At 49.7% G+C, this 20,274-nt stretch overlaps 1 protein-coding gene across 3 annotated transcripts in view; it reads right to left on the bottom strand.

Annotated features, from left to right (window-relative positions):
* ELK3 (ETS transcription factor ELK3) overlaps positions 1-17,032 on the bottom strand; it is a 64,942-nt gene extending 47,910 nt beyond the window's left edge. The window contains exon 1 of one of the 3 annotated variants that reach the window (XM_036019441.1): positions 16,668-17,032. The gene's annotated coding sequence lies outside the window, so the exon portion shown is untranslated. Of the gene's footprint in view, positions 1-11,606; positions 11,613-16,667 lie in introns of those variants that run through there. The other 2 variants (XM_028532241.2, XM_036019440.1) reach the window with 2 other exon arrangements.
* Positions 17,033-20,274: the final 3,242 nt, after the last annotated feature.

Here is a 20,274-nt window from a genome sequence, read left to right as displayed (position 1 = left end):
GAACAGAGAGGAAAACCCACGATTGCTCAGCCGACTTATTTACCCTTTAGTTTGCAACGCTTTGCAAATAATCTTCCACCTGAGGAAAGAGGAAGATCGTTCAGGGGAAATCACTGATAGCTACTGTAATAACAACATAGCCGTTTACTGCATGAATGGCCCACCCCTCTTTCCTGCTGGAAGTCCATGTTATCTCTGGGCAAATTAGAAATAACTCAATTGGTCCGCCAGTGTCTTTTATATGGCAATTTCCTTTGGAAAAGTAAAGGGATGGCTACATTGAGTCCGGCTGGGAAAGTGTGTTTGAGCCCATGCTACTTCCTCCCACATCCATATATTCATGCCACTTCCCACCCCACCCCACCCCTTCCCACCGTACTACTGCAGGACCCAGCCCCTCTTATCGCACATCAAGATGCAAAAGCACCGTCTTCCCAGTCTAAGCTGACTTTCACGGGTACCTCTTTGATCCCCAATTTGTCAATGTCCCAAAACACCCTAACATTCCTGGCACACGGTGTGTTCTTCTAGGGATCGAAGATGAGGAGATCCATCCACGGGGTAAACAAATAACTGGTTGTCCCAGAAGCACATGCCTATTTCTCTGCACCTCAAAGAAGCAAGTCAATCTGAATGAGCTGGTATGTGGGGAAAGCTCAGCACAGTGCCCTGTCCATTACCAGCCTTCGAGAAGGCTTATGTGCTGCCGTCAGGCACACCTCGGAGAAAGCCTTCACCGTGGCGTCCACAGGTGGGCCTGTTCACGGTTAGCCACCACCGCACTAGCACCAATCAGCAACTCCAACGCAGCACCTGACGAACAACGGGCGTTCAAGAGAAAGGGGTGCAGAGAATCTCAGTTTCTCTGGATCTTCATTTCTCTACCATTGACTTTAATTTCTTTACCATAGCGTGAAGATTGCAATGTCTAGCTTCGGAGACTCTTCTATAATGTGCCAAAGAGCCCAGACACAAAATAATTTTTATTTTTCTCTTTGTTTCTCCTCAAAGTGGACGATGGACTTGCCCACTTCTCCGGTATCTCCTGACTGCCTGTGCCCTGCACCTCCCCACAAACACACAAACAGTGTGTGTGTGTGCACGCGATCTGCAGTCTTCCCCAGACACGTCCCCATTTAATCTCTTCTCTGAAAGCATCAGACACAATTTTATTGGGCAGTTAAAGGAACGCAAGCCTGCTAGATCAAAGCAGCCAACTGGTCACCCAGCCTTCCCAAAGGGAGGCTGTAGTTCATTACAGCCAGTCAGTTAACCGCATCCACTTCCCTCGTATATCAACATGCCCAGGAAACAGAGTTAGAAGTCCTGGGCACTGCAGGGAAAATCTTTCCAGGTAACCGACTGTATTAAAAAGCAGACCATGTCTTGAAAGATGAGGAGGGAAGGCTGTAAAAATCAGGTTCCTGCAACCAGGGACAGCCTCCAGGGGCCCCCCGCCCCCACCCCAACACACACACACACACACACACACACACACAGAGTCTCACATGGACCCACAGGCTCTGCTGACAGTGTTTTTTCTCTAAACAAATGGGTTGTTCCTTCCTAGACACTTCTGGACTAAAACCTGGACGTTCACTTTCTTTGCCATTGTCTTTGTTGCCTGTGTTGTTTGCGTGCATCTTAACTCCAGCCCCAGGCACGGCGTCCGGCCGTTCTCACACCCGGTGACTGTTCCGCTTCCTCTTCTGCAGGTTGCAGGCAGGAAACTGGAAAATGGGCCACAGGAAACCTGGCCTCCTACATCTGTCCCACTTTGTACTTGCAGCTCTGGTTTCGTTCTGCCTGCGTGTCACCTCTCTTTTAACCCTCAGCACGACGGGCGGACCCTGCTCTCTGAAAGGCCCCGGTGCCCAAGAAACCTCACGGAGAAGGTCTTCCTCCCCCGAGTCACTGGGCCTGTGAATTCATCGGGGGGGGGGGGGGGGGGGGGGGGGGGGGGAGACTAAGCAACTCTAAGTATTTTTAAATTCTAAGTGTTTTACATCTAAAAAAAAGACTAAGCCAATTCTCCTAACACTAGTCATTCGTATGAAAAGAACATGGAACTAGAAAAATGACTCACTGGATGTGACAAAGCTACCGTAAGTCCCCAGTGAACATTCATGACTGTTTTGTAACACCGTGCACGGCAGAAGCTGTTTCAGATGAATATGGCCCCTGCCGGTCCAAGGCTACCGGGCGGCTTTGAACGTGCGGGTCTTTGATAAATAACATGAAAATAAACCACAGTCATACCTCATTATAATCTCTCTCATAATGATACTGTTGCAAATTATGTTTCTTAACAACATCACCAACTGTTAGGCTGAACTGTGCGAAGTTGTTCTGTGGGTCAGACACAGTCAGATACCAGCAATCTCACACAGACAACCCAAAGCACGGAACAACGCACAGACAACAGATCACATACACGTGTACACACGCCCACACACACGTGCCCAGGGCAGCGTCTTCTTCCTGTTTTGGTCCACGGACCCTTTTGAGAACCTAAAATTCTCCAGAGGAAAAAAAAAGATATTCATACAAAATACACATAATTTCAGCAAGGTTTATAAAACCCTCCAAGTAACCTGTAAATCTCAAAGGCGGGGCGCGGCACTGAAGGCCATGCTGGCGGCACCAGCCCCGCCCATAACACCGAGATTCCACGGGATTCTCAAAAACAGGACTCGTGCCACCGATAAAGTAAAATAAAGTCAGATAAAATAAAACACCCAAGCCATTGCGTCTGTAAATAGGGGCTTTTCTTCTTAAATGCTAACATTTGGTGAGCCTTTATTGTGTACCAGGCATTGTGCTAGATGCCTTGGATGTGCCGTCTAAACTTAATGCTCCATGAAGAACTCGGGACTTAAGAGGTGAAATGAGATGCTCCTGGCCACAGGGGTGATGTGGGCAGAGACTGCGACCCAGGGTGCACCAGGCTCCGAAGCCCAGATTCTTAATGCCAGGCGCACCCCCTCCAGCAGAGGTTCACTCCTCGTGCGTGCGCACACCCCACTGCTGCCAAGAGGAAGGTCTCGTTGTAACTCAGAGGGCATCAAATTGGGAAACCTCCTTACTTCTTTCTGGCTTTGCCTCGTGGGTGACTCCAGCTGTGCCCACGGGTTCCCTCTGAAGAAACAGGCTGTGCACCCGCCCCATCACCACTTTGTCTTGAAGCCAGTTCCCTTTTAAAAAGATTTGGGTGTTGCTTTAGCTATGCTCCAGGTTCGTCGGACACCGAATAATGAAGGCGGGACAGGAGGAGCTGCACCTTCTGGAACTTAGCTCCTCCTCAGCAGGAAAGAGGCATCCCCCCAGCACCCCTAGCCCCTGCATCCCCCGACTCAGCGTGAGCACACTGGACGGTGGTGGAATGGGGGTGGGGGGATGAAAGTCAGAGGTGATCCCGCGTGGCCCCAGAGAGGGGCCCAACGCCTGCGCACACCTCACGTGGGTGGCGGTGACATGGATGATGAGGAAGGCCTCACAGGGGAGCAGGGTCAGGCTGGGGACCCCGCTGATGCCACGCAACAGCACCCCATGTGGCACCCAGCACTCAGCGGGCTCCAAGTTTCTCCTTTAAAAAACAAACCCCTCTGGAGAAGCCCTGTCTCAGGTTGCAGGAAAGCATTATTTGGGATTTCACAGGGGATCACCGCACGCACTTGACAAAAAAAAAGAATGTTCTTTTGCACTCAGTAAAACTTACTTAAAATCTTGCTAACTGTCCTGAAATTCGATCTTCAATTTCATGAGCTCCCTAATTTCCAGTGGGTATTTTCCCTCCATACTCTCCTTGATTCTTGTATTTCATAGGCCTTTCAATGGAAAAGCTTTACCTCGATTTTTACTATTCCTGTCCATTAAATGTGGCCCTGTGCACCAGGGGAAGAGGGCAGAACACGTGAATTCTCGTCTCGTCCAGGACCTTAAAGAGTTAGCCAATGTCTCTGTTTCACCTTCTCTGTCTGTGACACAGGGACATGGCCCATCCGACCCCTGCCGCACACAAGTATTATCAAACTAAAAGACTTTTTTTTTTACAGTTAAAAGTGTTTTGAAAGCAAAAGTCTAAGTTAGCCTTTTGATCAATAGGTTGTGTAAATGATCTCTAAAGCAAGCCAGGAAAAACGCCTTCAGCTTCAATAAAGCCTTAACAGAGACATGTTTAAAATCTGCGTTTTCTTAACATCAGAAAATGTTTATTTGCCTGGGTACTTTGTTAAGATAATTTTACGAAAACTGAACATAAAGGAAACCTTACACACCACTTCCACTAGAATGAATCCTGATCCCTCAGATAAACGCGAAAGCTGCCCTATGCCGAACCACACGTCGCCAGAGCCCAAAGCGTAGTAAGAACCCTTTTGCATGATACAAAATGATGGTGGTTTTTCCACATCCAGAAACTGAAACATTTCCTGCCAGAGCATCCTCCAAACTCTTCTATTGTGTTGAAACTGTAAAATCTTTCTAAATCAGGACTTCCTCCTATTATGCTTCAGAAGCGTCTTTCTGGGAAGGGTAGATCCAAGGCAAAAGGTAGGAATTCCTGCAGCACCACCCAGTGGAAACAGTAGAGAGAAAGGAAAAAAAAAAAAAAAAAGGCAAGATAATGTTTAAGAAAAGAAAATTCAGGTCTTAGCTCTTCTCATTAAACATCTAGACACTGGCCTTTTTTCCACCCATGGCAACCAGCCATGCGGTTAGCTGCACAACGGCGCTCCCCGTCCTCCTCGGGCCGTTCCCTCACCGCCACCCACACAAACGACAGCCATCAGCAGGCCCTCCTGCCTCTCACACTTGTGCACACTCCCGGGGCCGACGACACCAGGGCCCGGGAGGAATGAGCCCGGGGTGGGCCAGGTGTGGGCCGGGACACCATCCCTTCCGCTGGGCAGGATCCCCAAGGGACCCCGGGGGCCGGGAAATGTACAGAGCTGTGCATCCCAGTCCCGCGGCCGCGCCGGGCACTTCCGGACAGAGAGGTAACCATCTGTGCGCGTCCCCTCTCCCCAGCCCAGCTGCACCTGGTCTGGCCCACCTCCAACATCTGCTCGGCAACCCGACCTCCCTAGTCCCACCCGGGGCGGGCCGGGGGTGGGGGGTGGGGGGCAGAGGCGCGGGGGAGGCACAGAGCCTTTCCTCCCCCTGCAGCCCCTATCTCCAGTCCCCCCCCCCCCCCCCCCCCCCCCCCCCCGCCAGCTCCCTCCGGGGTGAGCACAGCTTCCGCTCCCCTGGCGGACCCAAACGCCGGCTCCCACAGCCTCCCCACAGGCCCGTTTGGCTGGTCCCCTCTTCATTTACTGCCACCGTCCGAACAGGTCTCTCTCATCACCAGGGCCGGCTGCTCACGCATGCAGGACACACCAGGCTGCTAGTCTTGGGAACGAGATGGAGCCACCAGAAGCCCCGACCCTGTCCTTCCAGCTTTCCCCACAGAAAGAGCCCTGGCAGGGGCTGCAGTGGGAGAAGCCAGGGTCCTCCCAGAGCAACTGAGAGCTCTCCCCGTCTTCTCTGTAAAACTTAAAAACGATGCAGTGCCATTTCTGCCACCATTTCCGGGTGGTTAAGTCACGAAGGAAAACTGTCCCCAACATCAGCATTCCCGGGAAAGTTCTCGTTCCCTCTTTTCTGGAGTAAATCCACTGAACCCATTTTAGACGTCTTTCTAAAATAGCACTCGGATGGAGAAGATGATACCAGAGACCTTATGTTGACATGGTTTAGACGTACGTGATCTGTTTTAAATTTTTATAATAGAGCATATTTGAACTGCTACTTGACAAACGGCTAATGGTCTTTCAACCTTTTATCTTTCTTTCCCTGAAATTTGCCATGTGCCATCGTGCGCTGGCTTCTGGCCACGTCGAGGCTGAGCTGAATGACAATGCCCTCAGCCCGTCTTCAGGTCCTACTCTGCACACCACACCTGCAAAACCCGTTAGGAGCTTCCGGTGTTTGTGACACCTCTTCAGGGGGTTTTCAGAGGCCCTGAGAGCCCCCTTCCGTGGGCGTGGGTGGTTACCTAAGCAAGGACCTGGACCCTGCCAGGCTTCTAGCTTTGCAGTCACATGACCTCTGCTGCTCCCCCCCCCCCCCCCCGCCTTTTCCTGGTGCTTGTCTCAGTAAAACTCCTGTATGGTTTAGGATATGCAAAACCTAGGCATAAACATTCATGCATAAGTATGGTATGATGATATGCTCACTTTGGAAGGGATCTATAAAAAACAATGACTCCGCAGCCTTCAAAATATCATCACCTGCTCATGTGGTGGACAGCTGTGGGCGGTTTCCGCGGCATCCAGAGTCGTGAAGGTGGTTAACGCTCCCTCCTATAGCTTCCCTCTCTCCCTGTCCATGATTCCTGGACCTTTCTGTACGTGGATGTCAAGTCGAGATATCTATAGTGATTTTGGTGCCAAATGCAGAGTTTCTTCTACAATTAAACAACTTCTAACAAAGTCCTTTTCAACATGAAGCAAAATATAAAAGCACTAAGGTAACATGCCAAGCAAAAGGCGTCTCATTTTTTCACAGAATGTCAATTTAAAAGCAAGTCTGACTTACAAGCAAACTCCACTCAGCGGGACCCATGAAAAATACCTTGGTGTTCCTGTCGAGAACAGTTAGTTCTAAGGAAACAGTTGCAAAAAGAGGTAGTATGTGATTTCAAAACAAAATAATCTTCTCCCAATGCCTTCTCCTTAAAACCTATTCTTTTTTATTTACCCCCAAACTGCGCTGAATAGATGACGAAAATAACAAAACTGTCATCAAATGGAAGATCAATGGTTCATTCATTCGTGCCACATGGAGAAAGGCTGTTGCTTGCTTTAGTATCAAACAACCAATTCAGAATCCGACGTGTCTCTGTGCATTCCCACGTAGGATGCTGCCATCCTCTCACCTGGCTTGGTCTTTGTGTCACATACAACTGGTTCCTCCACTTACTCTTCCAGTCATTGTACGGCATGATTACATTAACAAAAGAACAGCCAGGTCCTGCTATAAATGATCTTTTTCCCCCTTGCTAAAGAAAAATCACCCTTTCTCTATTTTAATCATCTGGTGTGCGTATGATCCTCTACATCAAGGTCTTAAATTCTCTTAATATTTAGGTCTTAATATTTAGGTTAAAGAAAAAAAGAAGCAAAGGATGTGGCAAAGCCTGGGGAGGATGCCGTTGCCGTGGTTCAGCTCTGATTTGAAGGAAAGCAGAGCAACGCTCACATCTGAGAGCAGTGACCGAGCTTTTGAGACCCCAGGACCCTTGGGTCATTTTGTGTGACTCCAGACATCTTCGGATAACATATACTTTCGTAATGAAAGCAATTCACTTTAAGAAATTGGTAACACTCTTTGAAATTACTCAACTTCTCCACCTATCATACATGCAGAATGGAGAATTTCTGCTCCAAGGCCTAAGCAAGTGAATTAAGCAAAGTCCAGGAGCGCTGAGTGGCTGGGCGAGCGCCACGTCCGTTCTGGGCCTCAATGACCGAAGACGCAGTCAGCCCGTCCTCAAGCATGTCCACCCTCTGCTGCGTGCCCAGCACAGATGACAGACACAGCTCTGCCTGGGGTTCAATCAGTTCCCACCCTGACTCAGAATGTCACCTGGAGAATTTGTTCTTTAAAAAAAAAGAACAAGAAGAAGAAAACAATGCTGCACCATCTAATACCCCCTGGTCTACACGGTCACTGTCTGGTGCTTGGAAGACAGATGGGGACACCGGCACTTCCCCTGCCAATGCTCACGGACTTTGGATTCCAGAGGATTTCGAACTGCAAAGCCATCTAAGAAGACTGGAGTGGTGCATCTCCGGATGGTCTTCCAAATACGACTACGTGGTTTGGTCCCTTCTAGTATGCTCTTAGGAGGGCTCGCTGAAATGAGCAGGAATCTCAGCTTTTTCTTCTCCCGAAAACCATATAAACACATCCAAGTTCTCCCCTGAGTCCTCACATTGCAACAGGGATTCTCTGGGGTGAAGTTTAGCAAACATCCCTTCCTGCTCCCGTCCTCCGTCCGGAGCTAGGGCTCAAACCCTACCTAAAAGAGAAGAGGGGCTCTGCATGGAGGAGTAACAACCGAGGCCACGTTGTCCCACTCTCTTTGACTCAGACACCCCCTTGCAGCCGACATCTCCGGAGGCACACCCAGACCCACGCTCGCTCCCTCTCCCTCACCACCTGCCAGTGCTTCTCTCACTTTCAAATAAACTCCAGCAACCTGGGCTTATATTTGAGGCTCTGAGAGCAAACCTTCCAAACTCCAGGAAGGAAACAGTGGGGAAGTCACCTCTCCAGTTCACCGAGTATGAACTGGAGAAGTGTTCTTCTTCACTGTCAGTGCTGGGGCATTGTTCTAACTTCTACGGCCCTTTCTGTGGCTTCACAGAGCATCCCCACCTCTGGGGCCCCCACGTTGTCCTTCCGAGGATGGCGAGGACTTCCAGGTACCACAGTGTGGGAGAGGTCCTGCAGTTACCCAGGGCCATGTCCTGGAATAAATTCTTGATCTTGTTTTGCTGCTGTTGTTGTTGTTGTTTTAAGCTCTCTTCTGACAATGAATTGCGGGGGGGGGGGGGGGGGGGGGGGGGGGGGGAATCTCCTTAATCATACATCCTGGTTCATCAAGCTTTGATGATCAACAAACTACTCCTTGGCAAAACCCAGCTGAAATGAACAGATCTCGCCCCCCTCTCCCCAAAACAGTTTAGGTGCGCAGTCATTCATCTTCTCACAGTCACACAGGCAGGGCCTTTCATTATTTTAAAACTCATCATTCATTCATTAATCACAAAGAGTGACAGACAGAAAGACAAAAGCTACATGTCAGTGTAAGGGAAGAACTTCGAACTGTGGGGACAGAGTGGGACAAAGTAGGTGTCCAGTGTGAGTACAAGAAACAGAGTTCAGTCTTGCATATTATTTATTATAGTGTCATCTTTCACACGAACACCTGTAAACCTCCTTTTGCCCCACCCTGTATTATAGATCTCAGCCCCAGGGAACTAGGAAAACCTGATCAATTGAAGTCTTTTTTTGGGGAGGGGGGATTTCCAACAACTCGTGTTATTTTTATTTTATTTTTTTAAAGATTTTATTTGTTTATTTTTAGAGGGGAAGGGAGGGAGATAGAGAGAGAGAGAAACATCAATGTGCGGTTGCTGGGGGTTATGGCCTGCAACCCAGGCATGTACCCTGGCTGGGAATCAAACCTGGGACACTTTGGTTCCCAGTCCACGCTCCATCCACTGAGCTATGCCAGCCAGGGCATCAATTGAAGTCTTGATAAAGGACTAATGATGACTGCTGCAGAAGGACGAATTTTAATATGGGAAGAGCTTTCTGTCGAGATTCTTTCCAGCTATACTATCCTACGAATGACTTAACCAACCATTCTTCATGTACCAGTGACATCAGTAATAGGGCTAATGCCCTCTCGGATATTTAACAAACTAACCTGACTTCCAGGCGTCTATTTCTCTTGCAAGTCTGGACAAAAACTCTGGGAAACAATATATTCTCTACAGAGGATCTTCTTGGCTGTCTTCATGGGTCAACCAAGAGCTATGCCTGTTATTAATCCCAGTAATTTACTGTCTAGGGAAGAGCTGGATTTATGCATGTCAACAAAGTGCTTTGTCAAGTCCAGTGGCAAAATAGGCGGCGGGTGGGGGGGGAGGAAACAGGCTACTCTGGCAAGTTTTCCCCCCTTCAGATTGTTTTTAATTCAGTAAGTGCCAGGTTCTGTACACAGCGCTAGGATAAATACAAGGATGAGGAAAACAGATGCAGGCCCAGGGGGAGCTTACACAGACTGATGTGCGTGACAGATGTGAAACACACGGGGCACATACACTTGAAGGCATCCCCCGCCATCCGAACTTCGCGGATCCCAGGGTTTGGACAGTGGCTTTGGAGAACGAGGGATGATGCCATCCTAACGCATCTACTTGGTTCCTGCGTTTCAGATAAGGAGTGTTAATGAGTAATGACAGACGCCGGCCCTGTGTCCATAAATCTCTGTCTGACACGGTTCGGCCCCTGTGTGTGGACAGTGAGAATCTGGAGAGGGAGAATTCGGGGAGTGAGGACACATCTAAACACAGCCTGTGACCAGGGCTCCGAAGACCAGGAACACACGGCCACGGGGGGTCTAGGCTGGGGGACCAGCAAAGGGTTCCTTGGGGAAGGGGTGACTGAGCTGAGACCTGAAGGGTAGCTACAAATTGGCAGACAGAGTGAGAAAAATCGATGGGCGTGGGGGGTGAGGAAGGGAATTCCTAAGGAAGGGAAGAGCACTGGGAAAGGCCCAGGGGCCAGCGGGCACAGTCCACATTTGAGGGACGGAGGAAAGGCCAGTGTGGCTGGCCGAGATCACAGCCGACAGCCCACCTTAGGGATCTGGCCCTTTATCCTCACTGAAGCCACCGGGTGGTTTTAAGCGGAGTGACACAGTCAGGTCTGTGTATAAGGGTGGACAAGGGGCTGGGAGAGGTGCGAGGGAATGTGGGGCCCCATCAGACACTGCGGTCCAGGAGGGAGGCCATTTGCAAACACTCTGGGCAGGAAGGGGTGGGGACTTCACCTGGTGATGAAAGCCTTACGTGGGCCTACGCAGCACCCAACCCAAAGACGGTAGCTGGTGTCCCCAAGAATGAGGCAATGGCAGGTCATTTGAGATAACTAGTGCTTGTCACAACCCTCAGAAAAAGGAGGCAAGGCCAGCACAGCAATGCTGACCCTCCCTCAGGTGCTCCCTGTCCAATGAGAGGCCACAGTGGGATTGAAAGGGGAGCTGCCGGGGAACCCCTTCTCCCACCACAAAACAGTAGCTTCTTTATATTGCTGTGTACGTCTCAAAGTCCGCTGTTTGGGGGTGACGGCAAAATTCACATTACACTTTCACAACGCTTAGAAGAATTCAAGCTGTTTATTACAAAAAAGCAGTACAATGGGACTTTCGCCTTGAAAGCCTCTCTAACTCACTTTACCACCCAGCCAGGGAAACTGAGGCCCAGGAAGATGAAGGGATATCCTCCTAACGCAACTGATTTTAAGGGAACTGACTTCTCCCCGCAGCACAAATACTAGTTTTGGTTAGCGTGAGTGACGTTAAGTCACATAGAAGGGACTTTTCCTCTCCCAACGTAGTAAGGAAATCCACGTATTCTCATGATTTCCTTTTAAACACACAGATACCGCCTTATTTCATCAAGGTGTTCTGGAGCGTAAGAGCCTGCCTGGCGGCATCATGAAACTGCCATACTGTAATGTGAAAACCGGCCAGGACTGTTTTAGAGTGATGGAAATATTCTCTGTGTGGAGAGAGGGGGGTAGGGATTACACAGGTGTATACATTAACATTTAAAATCTGTGCGTTTTCATGTATGTAAAATATACCTCCATTGGAAAAAAAAAAGAAAAATAAAACCCAAAGTCTCAGATTCCTTGTTCTGCTGCTTGCAAGGGAAAGGCCCCCGACAGCTCACCCGTCTGACAGAAAGTACCAGGTCAGCGTGCGTCACACCTCCCCCGACGGTCCCACAGCTCTGCATGGAAAATGAGGTACCGTTCTCAGACACGGGAGCTTTCAAAATACTTACGGTAATTTGTGCTTCAGAGCTTTTTGGAGCATGTGCGTGGTGAACACATGCATTTTCGTCCAATTCAAATTAGACTACCTGAGTACAACCGTCACCTTAATTTCTTTAAAAATGAGCAGATAAATCTCACAGCCACATTATCAAACAATCCTATTCGATTCTCACAATAATTTAACGATTACTTCCCAGACAATGGAACATCATGAAGCAGTCAATGAGCAAAGTCCTACTGGCAATCCAGACCAAATTCCAATGTATTGAAACGACCAACTAAAAGTGTGTTTTTAAACTGCTTTACATACATGTACGTTTCCGGTAATGGACGAAAGGCCATTTTCATTTTGGTGTGGAGAGGAATCCCGGGGAGTCAAATTTCTGCACAGAATATTACTTCAAAGACGAACTGATCCACCATTTTTGAAGACAAACTTTAGGATTTGTTCGCCGAGGCCACACACACACACACACACTAACAACTCAGTTTCCTGGGGCTGCAAACCCACGTCTACAGGGTCTCACTGCCATGCCTCCAGACCCCAGGCTGGCTGCTCTCGGTTCACACTGGCCACGGGTAATCGAGATCTTGAGCTGAAAATCCACTTAACACACCAGTTTCAAAGTTTGAAAACTCTGCTGATCTAAAGTGAAACAGTACTAAATGAAGAGTCGTCAAAGTGTGCAACAGGTACCCTTCCTCCCTCCCATAGATTAAGTTCAAGGTGTGCTTCTGGTCTAGCCTAGTTTCTCTTTTCTCATCACCGAACATTCTATTTTGATGTGTAGTGCCCTGGACTTCCTGTTACTACATCTTGATATTCTCTTGCAAATCATGACTCATTCTTAAATCATAGAGAAACTCATCAAAATCCCAAATTTCACACCACATATGAATTCAGTCTTTCAAGAGGGCAGCATTCTTAGAACATTACTTGCAGCCACAGAGACAACAACACTGAACAAGTCCATGTCGAAATTATGCCAATCTACTGTTGAGTCAACACATTTATTAGATCAATAAATACAAGCTCTCTGTGTGGTCATTCTGGTCTTCGTACTAGTTATTAAAATGGTACATGATATGTTAAGGGAAATTCAGTTACAAACAGAAAGCACAGTGTGATTCCACTTTAAAATGTTACCTGTGTGCAGGTGCAGAGTGTGTGTGTGTGTGTACACGCACACGTGCATTTTAACAAACCAGAACAACACACACCGAATGGCAACAGTGGGATTATGAAAAATGTTCATTCTTGTCTTTGTGGTTTTCTAAATCTCCTTAAGGTAATTCACATTAATATTTTTATAACAGAAAAAAAACCCAACTAACAGCAAATTTTGTTATGCTAGTGTGACCTCAAATGTATTACAATTCAATCTATGAAGGCAAAGAGAAATGATGGATAACTAGGAATAACAAAATTTCGAGAGAAAACTCCTGCCTGACCCATACAGAGAAATCTGACGGGCGTGGGGCCCTTCATTCAAACCACCTGGGCTGCTCCCACGTATGTGGAGGTGCAGGCCCTCAGGAAGGGGCAGAAGCCAGCTGCCTGCAGCTAGGGCACAGCCAGATGGGCACAGAACCGATTTCTTTTAAAGTTTAATGAGGAACCTCAGGTCTGGGAAACTTGGAGATGGCTGGATCCTTCTCTGGGACTGCAAAGGAGCAAAGCTATTAATTAGTAAGCAGCGGCTCGCCATTAGTGGAAAAAGACTCTATTCCAGGAGGTCACAACCTTGGGTTTATTTCTTAAGTCTTTTAGGTTTGTCAATAGGTGATGCTTTGCAACCATACTGGTTTTTGAATCAGACCTATAAATATAATTGGGTAGCACAGAACACAGAAAACGCAGTATCTGACAGCTAAGAAAGGAATATTTTAAATTTATATGCACTGCCTGGAAGTCCTTTAAAATCAATTTCAGGAAAAGATCCAAGTTCCAAAAAGTTATTATAAATATAAATTTCAATATATGATCTCAGAGTCACCTTTACTGTACGCTACCAGTTTTGAATTATTAATTTTTTTTAATAAGAGAAAGAGGATGTCTTGAATAAATGTTTAGGAACCATCAAAATTCAAATGGGGCTGAAACAAATCACTGCTCTCTCCTGTCTGCCGCTCTGGTCCAAAAAGCATTTTTAGGACCACGTGAGGTTCAGAGATGGTCTAGTTCAGCTCACACAGGTACACCACCATGTCTGCACTTACATGGCATGCTACTGCATATACGGACCAAAAAGAAAGAGAAGGGGAGAGAAAAAAAATCATGCATACTATTATATAGGTGGCAGAGAAGCGCAGCGGATGAGTTTTAAATGTCCTCTTCATTGAATGAATGCATGTAAAAGCATTTATCATCATCATCATCATTAATGTATACAAGAGTTGCTCAGTCTGGGCACCACTGACAATTTGGGCTGGAAAAATTCTTTGGGTGCGAGGCTGCCCTGCATGTTGTTGGATGTGTAGCAGCATCCCTGACCTCTGCCCACTAGAGGCGAACAGCACCCCCTCTGGTTAGGACAACCAAAACGCCTCCAGCTACTTACTGTTCAAATGCCCCCTGAGAGGCAAAATTATATCCAAGTAATAATGTATTGCAATGAAGACTTCTAATGACCTCCTTTTTATCCTGCAGGAAGTGGATAGAATATTCACAAACTCCATCCTTAAGAAATGCTCATGCGGAATGGTCTACACTTTGCAAAGCTTTGTTTCCCCTTATCTGTTTATTGGAGGTCCTGTTATGCTACTCACAGCTTTCAATGCAACAATTTACTGAGCATCTACTCTGTGCCAGACACAGCGTTAGAGACATCCTACAGTCATGCCTAATGACTCACTACCTGGTCAGGCTGGTAGGGCTGTTTTTAGGACACGCTTTGGCACCCTAAAAAAATGCCAACACCTTAGAAACCCTCAAGACAGCAGCATGTCCTTGGCAATAAAGGAGCCCTATGGTTCCAACAAGTTCTTTACCCTTTTTAGTAACTCTATACATTTCCATCATACAAAGGTTTAAAAAGGAAGAAAAAAAAAAAAAGAAAAAGGCCAGAAGGCCCTTGCTATATTTGGCATAGAAAGACCATAAGGGGTTTTTGCAGGCAGGACCATTACTGGAAACTCTAAAAACACTTATGGACAGTCTTCTTAACCGAATGACCCACATGCCCTCCTAACACAATTTGTATTTTATAATCCCCATAAATTGAAACTCATAACTGACCTTTCCCAAATAAATGTGTCACAGAGAGAGAGAGAGAAAGGGAGAGAGATCAGAGGGTATTTTGTTTGGCAAGAAGGCAATGAGGCTCAGTAACCGATTTGAGCTCATTAATAAGATGCCTGGAACATGCTTGGTTTCCCATCTCCTCCACCTCCTCCCCCACCCCCCCAAACAAAGACTGAAGCTCAGACGCGAGAGGATGGGCGTGTGGAGCTGCTTAGGCAATAGAAACTTCACACACACAACTGGCAAAGAAAAACCTGCAAGTCCGAAATCCAAAGTGACTTCAAAGTTTGCAAAGATGCTACCCTGAAAAGGTTCGGCTGGCGGCTGCACCGCGAAGTAAATAAAGCCGTAACTTGTCTCCCTCTCCAGCGCAGGGCTCGCCTGGCTGACGGTGGCTGCACAAAACCCCTCCTGTGCGGAGCAGCGGAAACTCCTAATGAGATTAGTTGGTGTGTGTGCAGACATTACTTAGCAATGACTAAAGGGGCTCTCTCTTCCTGCAGCAGCCAGTGGAAAATTCAGGGAACTTTTTCCCCCTGCAGGAGCAGAATCCCTTTAACCCTCTTCCCAGCCAACTCCAAAAACAACTCAGCCTCCCCCCAAACCCCCTCTCCCGGCTGGGGTGCTAGGGGGAGTTAAAGACCGGCCGGGGGCTTTCAAAAGCGGGAGGGTGGGAGGGGGCCGGCGGGGAAGGGGCGGGGGACCTCTCCAACACTACAAAGGAAACTGTAAAAGGCACAAATACATAAACCTGAGAAGGAGCAAACCACAGTTTCTTTGTGAGCTCCTCCAGTGAGTCATTTTCAAGATGCTGTCTGCTGCCAGTTTCAAAGCGGAAGCGCATGGCAATTAGTCTTGCAGTTTCCAGACAAGCCAGAAACTCTCCCGACACTCGTTTAATTTTTTTTTTTCGAAAAAGCCCCTTTTGCAGTTTCTGAAATAACATTTCTTGCTCCCACCCCCACCCGCCGCCTTACTGCAGCTTGTCCTCAGGATGATTCAGTTCTGAAAGCAGAAAACCAAGACCTCTTATTTTTCTTTTTTAATTCTCCAAAATTTTTATTTCCCCCCCTCCCCAAAAAGTTACAGTAGCACTACAGGCCAACACTCCGTCGGAAGCTGAGGAGCCCCTTTCCTAAAGAGCCGGGGGGGGGGGGGGGGGGGCGACAAGACCTTCCACTGCCCTGTCCTCCAAATCAATGTTTAGTGAAGACTCCGCCGGCTTTTAAAGGTCCGGCTGGGCGTGCGCCTGGGGCTGTGACCCTGGAGGGGGTGACCCGCGGAGCAAGTGGCCGCAGCCCCCAGGCTAGCATCTCAGCTCCGCACGCCCTCCGCCGCCCTCTCCACCCCAGTCTCCCAGACTCTCAGCGTCGGTGCCCACTGCCACCCCGCGGGGCGCCCCAGCTGGCAGGTCAGCGGTGGTCCAGCCTCCAGGCACTCAGCCTGCTCCAGTCACTGTTCCTCCCAAGGTCCCCACGTCTCACTGTCCCCCTACCCCCTGAGTGCACCCCTCCTCGGGGCTCTTAGCTCAGCCCCAGGGCCGGGTGACGCCAGCGCAGGGTCGCCGGTGCCCCCGGCTCGGCGCGAGGACCAGCACCGAGCTCCGGATGGGTGGGCGGCCGCACGGGCGCAGGAGCATCCCGGCTGTGCCCCCTCCCGGCGGCCGCCCCCCACCCCAAAAGCCGGCCCGCAGCCCACCCCACGGCGCCCACCGCCCAACCCCCACCAAGCCAAAGAAAGAGAAAAACACCCCCAACGAAACTTTGCAACTGTCCCAGCAACAGGCAGAAGCCCTGCTACCTACCCAGATGTGGGGGAGCTTTCAAGATCCTTCTTCGAGGGAATTTCTAGGAGGAACCGGGCGAAAGCCCCCGACTTTCCATGCTGACAGGCGTCTGCAGACGGTCTGTTGCTCTTGTAATGAGATCCTGATTTTTCCCCCCTTTTTTTCTTTCTCTCACTCCTCTTTTTTTTTTTCCCCTCTGGTGTGTGTGAGAGCAGGAAGTTGGAGCAGTCAGGCCGAGCCGGCTCACTTCCTTTACTGCATTATTCCCCAGGCGGTGTGCAGTCTGTGTAAACAGGCTTTTCCGCCCCGCGCCGCGCGCCCCGGCCGCGGCTGTGCGCCGGGGCTGGCCGCCCAGGCCCGCGCATACTCCGCCGCCTCGCCCCGCGCGCCCGTCCGCACCGCGCCGCGCGCCCCCGCGCCCCCGCCCGCCGCGCGCCCCGCTTCCTGCTCGGCCACCCCAGGGGAGGAGCCACCAGACCCTAAGCGTCTCCCGGCGGCCGCAGCCCCTCCCCACGGGGGGCGGGGGTGCAACTCGGCCAGAAACCCGGGGACGTCGTCCCGGATGCGCTGGGGCGACGACCCTCGGTTGCGGCCGAACGGGGGGGGGGGGTCCCTCTTCTCCCCCTCGGGCCCCTGCGCTGGGGACTGCGCTGGGCACTGTAGCGGGATCGGGCCTTGCCCAGTTGGCCTAGGTGGGGAGGCCCGAAGTGGGGAGGCCGCTGAACTTGCTGTTTTCTGACCGCTGGGTTGAAGGAGTTGTGCTGTAGGGGTGGAGGGTGGGCCTCAGCAGTGGGGTTCAGCGTTTGGTTGCTCTGGGAAAAGGGCTGCTTTTATCGTGGGCGGGGGCGCGATTGCTTAGGATGAGTAGATAGATGGTGGGTGTGCAGAAAAGGAGACACGGTTTTTGTCTGGGGATGGACACAGTTCCTGTCTGGGATTTTTTTTTTTTTTAAAGCCAGCGCCCAGAGTAGGGGGCCCACTTTGGGGAAAAGGATGAGAAGCCATAAACTGGAAGCCAGGATTTTCCAGGAAGAGACCTTTTTGGCCGCTCACTATGGCCTACCACAGGCCAACCCTTTCCTGGCCGCTAAGGAGCTCCGCAGGGAACAGAGCGGCGACCAAGGGGCCCAGTGACTGAGGCTTTGGAGGGAGGAGGCCCTTGTGGTCCCAAAACTGGACTCGACGCCACAACATCCTTCAGGGACTGCCTGCCCCAGAGGGTTCAGGCCCGGCTCTGCCAGACGAGCTTACTCACCGCTCTGAGGCTGAGAGGAAGAAGGGTGCGCGTGAGAGAGTCCCTAACCCCAAGCCCTGTGCTCCAAGTCCAACTGCTCACCCTCCTGAGCTCTCCATTTGTAAACTGGGAGCAATTGTTCTCAAACTTGAGCGTGCACCAGCATCCCAGGGTTGGGGGATCTGGGCATGCGGTGGTTCGTTAAAACACTGGTTGCCCAGTCTCAACCTCTAGTGTTCCTGATTCAGTAGGTCTGGGCACCTTTCTCAGTCGCGGCGAACTTGAGGATCTCCCGGGGAGTGTTTTGAAAACTACTGATCTCCAGACACAACCCAAACCAATTAAGTCAGATTCCCTGGGGGCAGGGCGTGAGCCCTTTTTAAAGGACGGCATTCTAAGACTTCCTCCACTTATTTATTTGTTTACCTTTGTAATCTTTCAGAAGGAGTATTTGTTTAGCCAATGGGGGGCCTTTAAAGGCCAGGGTTGTATTTAGTATCGGGTTGTATCTAGTAAGTGTCAGCGCCCCCCGCCCTGCTCAGGCCAGGGCACCTGACTCAGAAGACAGTCCAGTTGAGACGTTTGCTTCCTGGCAGGTGTGAATAATTCACGGAGAGGTGTGACAAGGCCCGGCAGCCCTTGCAGGAGGTTGAGAAAACCTAAGGGTGTGGGATGGGACCAGGTAGGAGAGTAGAGCTGGAGGAGAAGATGAGATGTGGGGAAGAGGGCCGTTGCCCCGCCCCTGGTTTTCCACAGCTCATTTTCCACTTTAGGGATTATCGTTTTAATCCCTAGTAGGGCTTCTCCCACCTCTCAGCAGCGCTCACTCCGCGTCCCGCAGCCCCGCAGCGTCCAGCTGGCTGTGAGCTGGGAGAATGTAAACTTATTTTATTATCCTTATCCAGGAGAAAAAAAAAAAACCACCTCACACACACAATTAACACCACCTTGCTTTCTTTTTAAAAGTACACGGGAAAGCCAAACATAAGTATGTTAAACCAGTGGCTTTCATGCTCGTTATTTATTGTGTTTTTTCACAGCAAGTCTTTGTAGACTACTAAGATGTACGAGGTTTTTTTTTTTTTTTTTTTTTGGTCAGGCCGTCCAATTGTGTTGAGGAAATGCCTCCTTGTCTGAAGCCCTTCTGAGACACTTACAGGCGGCCTCACCGTTTCCCAGACCATCCGAAGAACTCACGTTTCCCGGTGTTGTACGTCAGTGATTTTCAGTTAGTGTGCTGCAATAGGCACCGTGATGTGTCACAGGAATTTTTAAAACACGTAGTACCCGACTATTCATTCAGGGGCACTGACCTCTTTCTAACTTAGATTGTCAATTTAAAAAATGACAACAGCCAATACCGCAATGGCCGTCTGGTGTGAATGCATCAGAAGTATATCTATGTTTGTCAGATCATCAAAAAAACCCATATTCTTGGTGTGCCATGGGATTTCAGTAATTACCTTATGTGTGCCATGAGATACATGGAAAATGTTGAAAACCTCTGTTTCAGATTGTCTGCACCAGCCCTTCCTATGAAGGAGCAACTCAGAGAGCCGACCTTCTCTTCCTAAAGGCACGGTAATAACTTTTACTTGTAGGTGTCTGCAGCCTCTCTCCTTTGCTGTCTACGGGAAAACTGCCGTCTTAGCTTCGGCTGCGAGAACAAATACCATAGACTGGGTGGCAAAAACAACAGATATTTCTTCCTCACAGTTCTGGAGGCTGCGAAGCCTAGGATCAAGGTACCAGCAAATTTGATTCTTGGGGACCCTCTTCCTGGCCTGCAGATGGCCACCTCCCCCTCTGCCCCCACCTAGCCTTTCCTCAGTGCACATCTGTGGGTGGAGAGAGAGGGGAAGGGCACCGACCAAGGGCGCTAATCTCATCATGAGAGCCCCACCCTCACGACTTCATCAAAAACAAATCACCTTCCAAAGTCCTCACCTCCTAATCCCCACATGGGGGTCAGGGCCTCAGTGTGAATTTGGGGGGCGGGGGCACAAACCTTGAGTCTATAACCCCAGCTATTTGTGTCCCACACTTCCTTTCCCTCCACCCCCAAAGCAGCCAAGAGCTGTGGCATTTGGTATGGTGTGATCCACACTCCTCTTTCTGCGCCTGGGTTGTAAAACAGACAGGAGTTGGGATTGTATGGGTCATTCGTAAGATTTCTCCAGGAGCCCCTCCGAGCAGGTGACAGGGCCCAGGGCCATTCATTTCTGCTGGCCAAGAGACAGTGAGTCTCTCTCAGCTTTGATAAGAGCAGCAGGGATCATGCCAGAGGTTGAAGTTAGTGTGATGTGCTGGAGCCAGGTGCTTGGGGCAGGGTGGAGGGTGGTCAGCCCAACTAGACTCTACAGGTGAAGAGTGGAGAAGGGCTGGATCTCC

This window comes from Phyllostomus discolor, chromosome 2, assembly GCF_004126475.2.
Source record: "Phyllostomus discolor isolate MPI-MPIP mPhyDis1 chromosome 2, mPhyDis1.pri.v3, whole genome shotgun sequence".
Taxonomy (NCBI): Eukaryota; Metazoa; Chordata; class Mammalia; order Chiroptera; family Phyllostomidae; genus Phyllostomus; species Phyllostomus discolor.
The sequence above is the reverse complement of the archived record's forward strand: the minus strand, read 5'-3'. Positions and strand labels throughout refer to the sequence as shown.